Source organism: Pseudorca crassidens, chromosome 20 (genome assembly GCF_039906515.1).
Source record: "Pseudorca crassidens isolate mPseCra1 chromosome 20, mPseCra1.hap1, whole genome shotgun sequence".
In the NCBI taxonomy this organism is placed as follows: domain Eukaryota; kingdom Metazoa; phylum Chordata; class Mammalia; order Artiodactyla; family Delphinidae; genus Pseudorca; species Pseudorca crassidens.
Genome location: NC_090315.1, coordinates 36,378,183 through 36,390,368, shown reverse-complemented (window position 1 = coordinate 36,390,368; position 12,186 = coordinate 36,378,183).

Here is a 12,186-nt window from a genome sequence, read left to right as displayed (position 1 = left end):
CTAGAGGAGAATTTATTCACACAAGCACATACACACATATGCACATATACACATACATGCACATGCACACACATACATACACACAGAATGTCTGGCGCTTCTAAAGAGTTTAGCAAGTGGTTATTAAACTGTGACCTCTGGAGTCTAACCACTTGGGTTAAAATGCCAGGCCTGCTATTTGCCAAAGCTAACAAATGCAAGAAGCTTGGCTTCTCTGTGCCACATTTTCTTATCTATAAAATGGGGACACTAATAGTAGCTGACCCACAAGTTTGTTGTAAAATTTTAAGATGATAAAAAGCATATGAAGTCCATAATAAATAGTCAATAAATGATGGAGACAAAGAGGATAATGATTATAAGTAATGATTATCTTAACTCTGAAACAGTTTGTTCAGGGTCACATAACAGGTAAGGTGAAAGTGGGCTCCAATTCTAGGTCTTCTGACTTTAAATACTGATATTTTTCCATTACTAGAGAAGACCACAAAGTCAAGGGAAAGGGTGTGAAATATTTTCAGATCCCAAAGGGTCTTCGGTGGCAGAAAGGACGTCAGCAACATTCAAGAAACAATAAACTCTTCTTAAAAAATAGAATAGAAGGGAACACTTCCTAACTCACTGGATAAGACCAATATTGTTGCAGTGATTCCAAAGCTAGATAAAGACATGACAGAAAAAGAAAACTACAGACCAATCTCTTTTATGAATATGGACACAAAATCCTCAACAAAATACTAGCAAAGTGAATCCAACAGCATATAAAAATAATTGTATATGCTATAACCAAGTGAGATTTATCCCAGGAATATAAGATCAGTTTAGGATACAAAAACCAGTCAAAATTATATACCATATATAGAATAAAAACAAAAACCACATGAACATCTCAATAGATACATAAAAAGCATCTGAAAAATCCAACACCCTTTCATGATAAAAACATTCAACAAACCAGGAATAGAAGGGAACATACTTCTTCAACGTGATAAAGGACATCTGTGAAAAACCCATAGCCAATATCATACTTAATGTTGAAAGACTGAACGCTTTCCCCCTAAGGTCAAGAACAAGACAAGAATGTCCACTTATATCCAACATTGTACTGGAGGTACAACATCGTACCAGGGCAATTAGGCAAGGAAAAGGAATAAAGACATCCAGATCAGAAAGAAAGAAGTAAAATTATCTCTGTTTGCAGATGACATGATCTTACATATAGAAAACCCCAAAGAATCTGCTTAAAAACTATGAGCTAATAAACAAGTTCAGCAAGTTGAAGGAAACAAGATCAAGATATAAAAAGTAGTTGTATTTCTATACACTAGCAGTAAACAATCCAAAAATAAAATTAAGAAAAAAATTCTACTTGTAATAGCATCCAAAAGAATAAAATACTTAGAAATAAATTTAACTGAATAAGTGCAACACCTATACACTGAAAACTGCAAAACATTGTTGAAATTTAAGATCTAAATAAACAGAAAGAAATCACATGTTCCTGGATTAGGAGACTCAATATTGTTCAGAGAGCAATATTCCCCAAACTGATCTACCTGTTGTTCAACACAAGCCCTACCAAAATTCAGCTGGCTTCTTTGCAGCAGTTGACAAGCTGATCCTAAAATTCATATGGAAATTTAAGGCACCCAGAATCCCCAAAACAATCTTGAAAGAGAACAAAGTTGGACTTTTTAGGGACTCACACTTAATTTCAAAACTTACTTCTAAACCACAGTAATAGAGACAGTAATGAAACAGGAGGGAAGGGGGCAGGGCACAACCTTTAAAAGAATGACATAGCCCAAGGACACGACATAAACCGATTAGACCGAACAGGTCCAAAATGGTGGACCAGTCGACTTCCACTAGACCTTGAGTCTCATTTAGCTTGCTGATGTGTTACTAGCTCATTGTAACACATCAGCAAGCTAAATGACACATACACAGGTGTCATGACAGTTCCAAGACCTACCATAAAGGTCAAAAAGTGGGTGGTGGCCCAATTTCTGGAAATTTCCACCCCTTCCCCAAAATAGCTGTAATACTCTTCCCACTCATTAGCCTATGAAATTACCCACCCCTATAAAAACTGACAACCCGGACTTCCCTGGTGGCGCAGTGCTTAAGAATCCGCCTCTCAATGCAGGGGACACAGCTTCGAGCCCTGCTCCGGGAAGATCCCACATGTCGCAGAGCAACTAAGCCGGTGCGCCACAACTACTGAGCCTGCACTCTAGAGCCCACAAGCCACAACTACTGAGCCCGCGCACCTAGAGCCCATGCTCTGCAACAAGAGAAGTCACCGCAGTGAGAAACCCACGCACCACAATGAAGAGTAGCCCCTGCTCGCTGCAACTAGAGAAAGCCCGCGTGCAGCAACGAAGACCCAACACAGCCAAAAATAAATTAATTAATTAATTAAAAAAAAGAACTGACAACCCCATACCCTGGGGCCGCACTGGCCTTCTGTGATGGCCCACACTCTGTCTGTGGAGCGTGTTTCTCTCTAAATAAATCCACTTCTTACCTATCACTTTGTCTCTTACTGAATTCTTTCTGTGATGAGACATCAAGAAACTGAGCTTCATTAAGTCCTGAGACCAGGTGTGTGATCTCAGTGAAAAGACTGTGGGTTCAGGGACTTCCCTGGTGGCTCAGTGGTTAAGAATCTGCCTGCCAGCCACTATGGAGAATAGTATGGCGGTTCCTTAAAAAACTAAAAATAGAATTACCATATGACCCAGCAATCCCACTACTGGGCATATAACCAGAGAAAACCATAATTCAAAAAGACACATGCACCCCAATGTTCACTGCAGCACTATTTACAATAGCCAGCTCATGGAAGCAACCTAAATGCCCATCGACAGATGAATGCATAAAGAAGATGTGGTACATATATACAATGGAATATTACTCAGCCATAAAAAGGAATGAAATTGGGTCATTTGTAGAGACGTGGATGAATCTAGAGACTGTCATACAGAGTGAAGTAAGTCAGAAAGAGAAAAACAAATATCGCATATTAACGCATATATGTGGAACCTAGAAAAATGGTACAGATGAACTGGTTTGCAGGGCAGAAATTGAGACACAGAAGTAGAGAAAAGACATATGGACACCAAGGGGGGAAAGAGGTGTGGCGGGCGTGGTGTGATGAATTGGGAGATTGGGATTGACATGTATAAATGTGTATAAAATGGATGACTAATAAGAACCTGCTGTATAAAAAAATAAATTAAATTTTTTTTAAAAACGAATCTGCCTGCCAATGCAGGGGACACGGGTTCGAGCCCTGGTCCAGGAAGATCCCACATGTCGCGGAGCAACTAAGCCTGTGTGCCACAACTACTGAGCCTGCGCTCTAGAGCCCACGAGCCACAACTACTGAGCCCATGTGCTGCAACTACTGAAGCCTGTGCTCTGCAACAAGAGAAGCCACCGCAATGAGAAGCCCATGCACTGCAATGAAGAGTAGCCCCAGCTCACTGCAACTAGAGAAAGACTGCACATAGCTACAAAGACCCAATGCAGCCAAAAATAAATAAAATTTTAAAAAAAAGACTATGGGTTCAAGTCCCAATCTGAGTTGCATGGTTTCAGTGAGGTACTGACATAAAGATAGACATATAGATTAACGGAATAGAATTAAGAGTCCAGAAATAAATCCATACATCTATGGTCAACTGTTCTTTCAACAAGGATGCCAAGACCATTCACTGGGGAAAGAATAGTCTTTTCAGCAAACGATGCTGGAACATCTGGATAGCCACATGCTGAAGAATAAAGCTGGACCCCTACCACATACCATATACAAAAATTAACTCAAAATGGATCAAAGGCCTAAATGGAAGAGCGAAGATCATAAAACTCTTAAAAGAAAACATAAGGCCAGCGTGGGAGGGCTTCCTTATAGCTAGAATGGGAGCTCTCAGGCTTTGACCAGGTTTACAATAGAGCTGTGTTACAAGACCAATGCAGTCTATTTTGTGCAGGATAGTTGTGCAAAAGCTGTGTTGGTCACGTGACTGAGTCACAGAGCTATTGCAGCTGGTTGAGTATGGCAGGAATCATTTTCAACTCAGTTTTGATAGAGGGTTTTCTGCCATGATCACAAGGCACTCATATACCTTGATCCCTCCCTTTTTCCCTATCATTATCTATTTTCAGGAAAGTATATAAAGGTGGTCATTTATATCTTAACCTTCACCTAGGTCGTTCATTCATCCATTCATTTATTTATTTTCCTAGTGCTTTCAATAGCCCAAGGTCAAATAATTTGCATATTAAGCTTCAATTTCCTTATCCTTGTTAGGAGACAAGTCTCCTCAGATTTCTCACTTTCTGCAAGGTCTGGGCCTTCTAAGCAAGATATGTTTGAATGGCAAACAGCTTTGGAAGCTAGAGACATGTATCTCATGAGACATTTGGAGATTATCTCTCTGGAGATATCACAAGGTAATAAAGATAAGACTTTTCCTTCCCTCTCCCTCAGTGGAAACTTGCTTACATTTCATAAGTAATCTCTCTCTCCACAGGGGAAGATGGACAGATCACCAGTTTCCTAATTTCAGGGTTCCTCTCCTATGGGGCACCCCTCTGCATGAGCAGGTAACCTCCAGCCTTCATCACCTTTCCCCATGGAGCGTGGGGCAAGGGGAAATGCTGCCCTGGCAGCTGGTTTGGCTGTGAGTACTAAATCATCTGTGTCTCTGACCCAGGGGTCTCATGTCTGCTGTAAGTACATAAAAACTGTAACAGGCTAACTCATAAGCTTACAAGCAAGGTAAAATCCCAGACTTTTCTCAATTTCTGACTTCAAATTTTGTAAAATGGATAATACCAGAACCAACACTTTAGAGTTTTCATCAAGACCATATGAAATAATGCATGTAAACACTTAGCGATCATCAGTCAGTCACTGTGCCTTACTATATTAATTACTGGAGACACAAAATTAAGTACTAGGGACACAGTAGGAAGCAATAAAGGGATTTGCTTCTTAGATTTCTGTCAGAACACCTGAGTTCAAGTTCTGGTTATGCATTAACCAGTTTTGTGACCTAGGACAGTCACCAGAGCCTTTGTATTCTCATTTGTAAAATTAGAATATTGGAAGAGGTCAACATGTGAAAGATCTATTCCAAGCAACATTAGACTCATGAGATTATTCTTGGGGGAAAAAAAGTGTTCCATGGACACAGAAGTCAGGGAAACTTTGCATCTTATATATCTCCCCTAGAAATCTATAATGCATATAGTAAAAACTCTGAGAAGCCCTCAGAAAGGAAACCTGTTTAATTTGAATGAAGCCACAGTTTCCCAAAGTCATTTGACCACAGGACCCTTTTTCCTCATGACAGCAAATTAGCATCCCATGGATCATATCGTAGGAAATACTGAACCAGGTGATCTAAGTTTCTCCAATGTTAACAATCTTCTGTCTCTCTGCCATCATTACCTACATCTAATGTTTCTTTCTGTAATTTCAGACTCAGGTGTGAGTGGAGATGGTCTTCTTGTTGACATCTGTCACTTCTAAGTCACAGGGCATAAGCAACTGACAGGTGTTTACACAGAGCCACACCAGTAAAATATACACCCATCAGCAAGTGCACAAAAACAATGATATTGGAAGTTTGTAAACGAGCTTCCCAACATACTTATTGCCACCAACACCTTGTTTTCCACTGTTCCCAGGAAGCCTTTTCTTTAATAATCAGATGGAAAGAAAAGCTTGGAACCAGAAGGCTTTTTTTTTTTTTCTGCCTTCTAAACAGCTAAACCCAATAAGAGTAATGGTCTAGAACCTGGAAGATTTGGATTCTAATTCTGCCAACCCATGAACTCACTTTTGATTTGAAGCAAGTCATCTTCCATATCGAATCCTGCATCTTCCATCTGGAAGTGAGGGAGTTAAGTGAGGTGGTCCCTGTGTTCTCACCCAGTTTGAGAATGTTGTTTCATTCTGAGTAAATGGCATCTGAAGGCAGTTTTGATCCAGCAACTCCATGGTTTGGCCGTATAGCCTTCGGTAGTGTCCATCTGGTGCAATGGAGTGTGTAGCAGCAACCTCTCTACCCTCCAACAAGCAATAGCTGGAGATGGGAACATCTCAAGCCCATCTGGGTCTTTTCAAGGAGGCGACACCACACCCCTCATGGTCAGTGCCCACACTGAGGTTACCCTCACTCTTTGGGACATGCTCTCTCCAGCTTTGGGGACAATCTGTGTCCACTGAATCAGTGGCTTGGACTATTGCGATCCTCATATTTTCTTTCTTTTTTAATAATTAAAAAATCAACAAGAACCCTCATTTAAGTTATGCTAAGGGGTTTACTTCAACCCACAAAATCTATGAGAGCTATACCTGGGCCTGGAAGTGGAGCCAGACACAATAGCTTAGATTAAGGCAGGAGAACAGCTTCAAGTGTGAAGTTAAAGTTTGTTCTGTGTGTGTGTGTGTGTGTGTGTGTGTGTGTGTGTGTCTGTCTGTCTGTCTGTCTGTCTGTCATGATTCAAGCATAACTTAGCTGGGAGAACTAAGTGCTGTGAATGCACACACTGTCTTCTATTTTTCCAAACTGTGCTTAGCAGAAGCTCAAATCCTGTTAACTATTGAGCACAGGGAACATCTCCCCAGTGCAGCTGCTAGCCTTGGCTTTGAGGTGGCTGACTGCACCCCTCTCCCTGCCCTTCCTGTCGTCAGCTGAGTGAGGTCTGGGGCTTGTCTGAATCTCCTCACCTGGTCAGAACCACACGGTTGCAGGAAGAGGAACACTGAAGACTTCGTTGGCTCTGACTTTACCAATCTGTGACCTTGAGCCAGGCATGTGACTCTATGGGTCTCAGATACTTTCTTATTCTGTACAAAAGGTCTGATAACCCTGCCATGAAAACATCAGGCTGCTGGTGGGACATCTCTTGCCCCTCCCCAATTTGTGCTGTAATATCTGAGACCACCTTGACTATGTCTGACTATCTGCACCTCGTTCTCTGATGTCTTCCGGTCTTGACAAGTGCTGCTCTTTCATCCTGGTAACATCCTTCCTTTTTTGCTTAATAAACTTGTACTCATTCTTCTAGGATCAAGTCAAGTGTTTCCTCCTCCAGGTGTTTTTTTTACATACATTTTTTAAATTTAAGTATAGTTGATTTACAATATTAATATTAGATTCAGGTGTACAACACTGTGATACAATATTTTTATACTCCATTTAAATTACAAAACAATGGATATATTTCCCTGTGCTGTACAACATATCCTTATTGCTTATTTATTTTATACATAATAGTTTATACTTCTTAATCCCCACTGCTATCTTTCCCCTCTCCCTTCACTCTTCCCACTTGTAACCATTAGTTTGTTCTCTATATCTGTGAGTCTGTTTCTGTTTTGTTATATACATTCATTTGTTTTATTTTCTTAGATTCCACATGTAAGTGATAACATAGAGTATTTGTCATTCTGACTTATTTCACTAACCTTAATACCCCCTAGGTCCATCAACATTGTTGCAAATGGCAGAATTTCATTCTTTTTATGGCTGAATAATATTCTAGTATATAAATACTGCATCTTGTTTATCCATTCATCACTTGATGGACGCTTAGGTTGCTTCCATATTTTGGCTATTGTAAATAATGTTTCTATGAACACTGAGGTGCATGCAACTTTTCACATTTGTTTTCGTTTCTTCGTTTTCTTTCAATTCCAGCAGTGGAATTGCTGGATCATATGGTAGTTCTATTTTTAGTTTTTTAAGGAACCTCCATACTGTTTTCCATAATGGCTGCACCAATTTACAATCCTACCAACAGTGCACTAGGGCTCCCTTTTCTCCACATCCTCTCCATTTGTTATTTGTAGACTTTTTGATGATAGCCATTCTGACAGGTATGAGATGATACCTCACTGTGGTTTTGGTTTGCATTTATCTAATGATTAGTGATGTTGAGTATTTTCTCATGTGCCTATTGGCCATCTGCATATCTTCTTTGGAAAACCCAGGCGGTTTTTCTTGACATCCCAGGTTGGGTGTCTCTGTTTTGCACTCCTCTGGCAGTGGCATCTGCATTTACATTTATACGTAGAGAACCCCAATTCACAGTTCTGCCCTTCAAGATGCTCACAGTCTTATGGCAGATGCTGCATATTCTTTTATAATTGCCCTTTTTTGCAATGTCCTCCTAGGGTGGTGATATGTTTTAGAAGGATCCTGCTAGCTGCTGTATGGGGAATTTCTTGAGGGGCAAGACAGAGTCCAACAGTCCAATGAGAGGAGGGGTTTCTGGTGTGACCCAAGAGAGGACTGTGATGATGTGACCACGTGGATGAGAGGCAGGTGGCTTCTACTTCCTGTGGTAACGAGAGCTGGGCCTGAATCCCAGCTCAGCCTCTCCCTGGCTATAGACTTTGGGCACCAACTTCTTGGCACCATTGTGAGGAATAAATGAGGGAATAAATGTTTAGTAGTAGTAGTAGTAGTAGTAGTAGTAGTATTCCAGACATATTCTCGAGGTCAACTGGGGAATGTGGGAGGTGATGGAGAGCTGGATCAAGGATGACTCTTGGATTTCTGGAAATGGGTAGGCAAGTCAGACATGACTCAACGCTGAGCATGTCAGGTCATGATGGGAGGGCATATTTGGGATCTGTGGGTGGAATAAGTTCAGGCCTTCACATCTCAGCCCTGGCTCGCTCTGAATCCTGGTCTTCACCGCCATGGGCAGGGCAGGGTGGATCCAGCATAGGCAGCCAGAGGGACAGAACTGATTAGAAAAAACAACGGGCCAACTATCTGAAAGGCTAGACCCTATCAAAGGTGCTCTGTGTGGCCCTGGGTAATTCACCTTACTGGCTGGGGCCTGAGCTCACACATATGTGAATGAGGGAGACAACTGGGCCCAGCCCTGGCCTCCCAGACACCGAGCCATGAAGTACAGACGACAGTGATGTTGAAACACCTCCTCTTCCTTCAAGATCCACTCACGTGTCACCTCCTCCTTGTCACGTCTCCTGGTTCCCCAGCCAGAAGCAACCCCTCTCCACTCTGGGCTCCTAGAACCTCCACACTATGGGCACGTACTTCCTTATACCCACCTCACAGTTCCCGCACAAAATGGCATACACAGGCCGCGCGCTGCCATGTCCGCCGCACATCCTCCCTGCAAGTGGCCAGCATAAGCCCAGGGCTGGTCCAGAACCCAGAGCTAGTCATGATCCCAGCTGACAGGGGAATTAGCGTCCTTCAGGTGAGGCATCTGAATGTGAAGCACACCACAGGGAACACAGGGGAATCAAGACACACCCAGGGGGTGCACACGGGGAGCCACAGATGGACAACATTAACAAAGGATTTTAAAAAATCATTTATTAAAATCCTCAGTTATCAGGTGGAGGTGGGTGGCTTTTCCAGAGTAATTTTACACACAAGATAAGTGTTTGGAGACATTCTGTGAGCCAGTGGGAGAGGTTTCCAGAGGGTCCACCAGCCAAAGACCAGTACATTCTGTGGCGGCTCTGAAGATGCCCTCTGACCATGAGGAGGGGCAGAGACACCAGAAACTACCCCCCCACACACCCCGTCTCCTGCTAGCAGGAGTGCCTGCACTCGGGCCTCCCCCAAGCTCTTTTTCCAAGGCTGTGCATTTCCCGAGGGCAGGCTGGGCATGGAGGACTAGGGTTGAGGGGATATAAAAGGCCCCAGTCAGTCCAAAGAAAGGGCTGCTTCTTCAGATGAGGTGGCCCTCAGCCAGCACCATCCCCTCCCCACCCAAGGCCACTAAGGCAGCCCAGCATCCCCTACCCTGGGCTCAGGTGGCCTCTTCTGTCCTCTTCAGGATGCATGCAAACAGGGCACACCTAGACACTTGCACAGAGTCACACCCCACTCACTGACTTCCACATATGCACACAAATGCAAGACACGACAAGGTCACATTCAAACAGTCACCCCAAGTGCACATGAACATTCTCCATAGACTCCAAAGATAGGCATACAGCTACTCATACACACATGTGCGCGCACACACACACACACACACACACACACCATGTACACGCGGGCCCCTCATAAGTACTCTCTCCTTATATAATTTATATAAATATCTACATAGTAGCTGCTGGGGGCTGCTACTTAGATCCCCTGCCCTCTTTCCACTGAACCCATTCACTTGCCAGGCAAGGTCACGCAGCAGGACAGAAAGTCAATGCACAGGTACAAAAGCCAGGCCCCCTCGCCCTGGTTCAGGACCACTCTTCAGGGCCGTTATAGCGTCAGAGCCTTTGTTCTTGCTGCAACACAGCTCCTCCCTCTATCCAGTCCTGCTTCAGTCATTCCCCCAGGTGGTGATGGCCAGAGTGCTCCCCAAAAAAGTATGAGTCTGTGCTGAGCTCTCTTTCCTTAAGGGTCTTCAGTCCCCTGGCCTGGAAGAGACTACATCTTTTCTACCTGCTGCCTGAGGTTGACCTGCAGCACCAAATCCACAGCCTGGGCCTGGGCAAAAGCCCCAAGATGATTCCTGGACAGGCCACCAAAGAGCTGACTCCAGGCTGGGAATAGATCAGGGAATCCTCCTAGCTATCTGCATTTGGTACTGAAATTGGCAAAAGGAATCTAGCCTCAATCTGTGCTTTTGTTCCTAGTCTCAAACCATAGTTGGCTATGTGACCTTAGGGAATACTTCCCTCCTTTGGCCTCAGATTCTCCATATATATAGTGGGAAGTCTGGAGTTTGGGACACAGGCTTCCTGTGACATCTATAAAGGGCTGCAAGGCATGGTTTAGATCTACGCTGCTCCAGTGTGGTCCACTGGTCAGCAGCACTGGCCTCATCTGGGAACTTATTAGAAAAGCAGAATCGTAAGCCCAACTCAAGACCTGTTGAATCATAATCTGCATTTTCACAAGACCCCTGGGTGGTTCCAATGCACATTACAGTGTGAGAAGCACCGTCCTGAATAAGCTCGGAAAGCCCTTTCTGTTTCTAGAGTTCTATGATACACTACTTCACCAGGATTGGGATGGAGGGTGTGGGCCTTTGGGTTGAGAGGGGTTACTGATTTGCCAGTGAAGTTTTGTCTTTATTGATCCCTGGTGACCAGTCAGCTTTCATGACTCCAGCAGAATTCCCAGCTGTGGTAAGAGTAATTTTAAAAATAATAATACAAACGATGATGAGGGTTGAGGACGGTGAAGAACGGACTTCTCTGTGACTCAGGACCTCCTCACTATTAGACATTCCTGCCCCCTTTCACCCAGGAGAATCCAATGAACATCTGGATCTACCTGGAGCCCTGGGGGCTGACTTTTCTGAGCTCATCCCAGAAACACTTCCTCTGGGTCTAACAGAGGGTGACCAGGAAATGGACTTTGTGGGGCAGAAATGCCACGCTAGCCCTTGACTACCCATCTCCATATTTTTATGCTAGAGAAATACATTTTATCTTGATTAAGCCGATTATTTTGGGTCTCTGTTATCTGCAGACAACCCCAATTTTAACTGATACACTGGGAATTATTTCAGATTCCTTTTCTACTTCTCCCTGCATTTAATCACCAAACACTTTTGATTCTTACTCCATGATATGTCCCAGATCTGTAACCTTTTCTCCATCATTGCTACTTCTACCTGAATTCAGACAACCAAGAATTTCTTGCCTGGATTATTGTGTCAGCCTTCTTTTGACCTTGTCTCCCTACCTCTTAGGAGTGTCCTTTCCAATCCACCTTTCATACCAGCGACTCAAATTAGCTTTCTAATGAGAAAGTTAAATGTATATGTGACAGAGACCCACACCCAGAATGGTGATAATCGTTAATATTATCTGTAATTTTTTATGAAGCAAATATGACGAAGTTGTCTTACTCCCTCCATAAGAGCAAATATCCTCTTGTGCCCTCCTGATCCTGAACTGAAGTCTCCTTGGTGTATTCTTTCAAACTTTTACATACATTTGTGAATGAAAGTATCGTATGCTTTTGTGTATTTTAAAATTTTATCTAAACGGCGCCATATTATACCTATAGTTCTGCGACTTGCTTTTTTACGTTTTTGAGGTCTATACGTGTTGATACCTATAAACTGAGCTCATTCATGTCAGTAGTAACAGCTACCTCTTCGGTCAGGTCCGTCGTCATTAAATGAAGGAAGCGTGTCGAGCGCTGTGAACGGCAATAA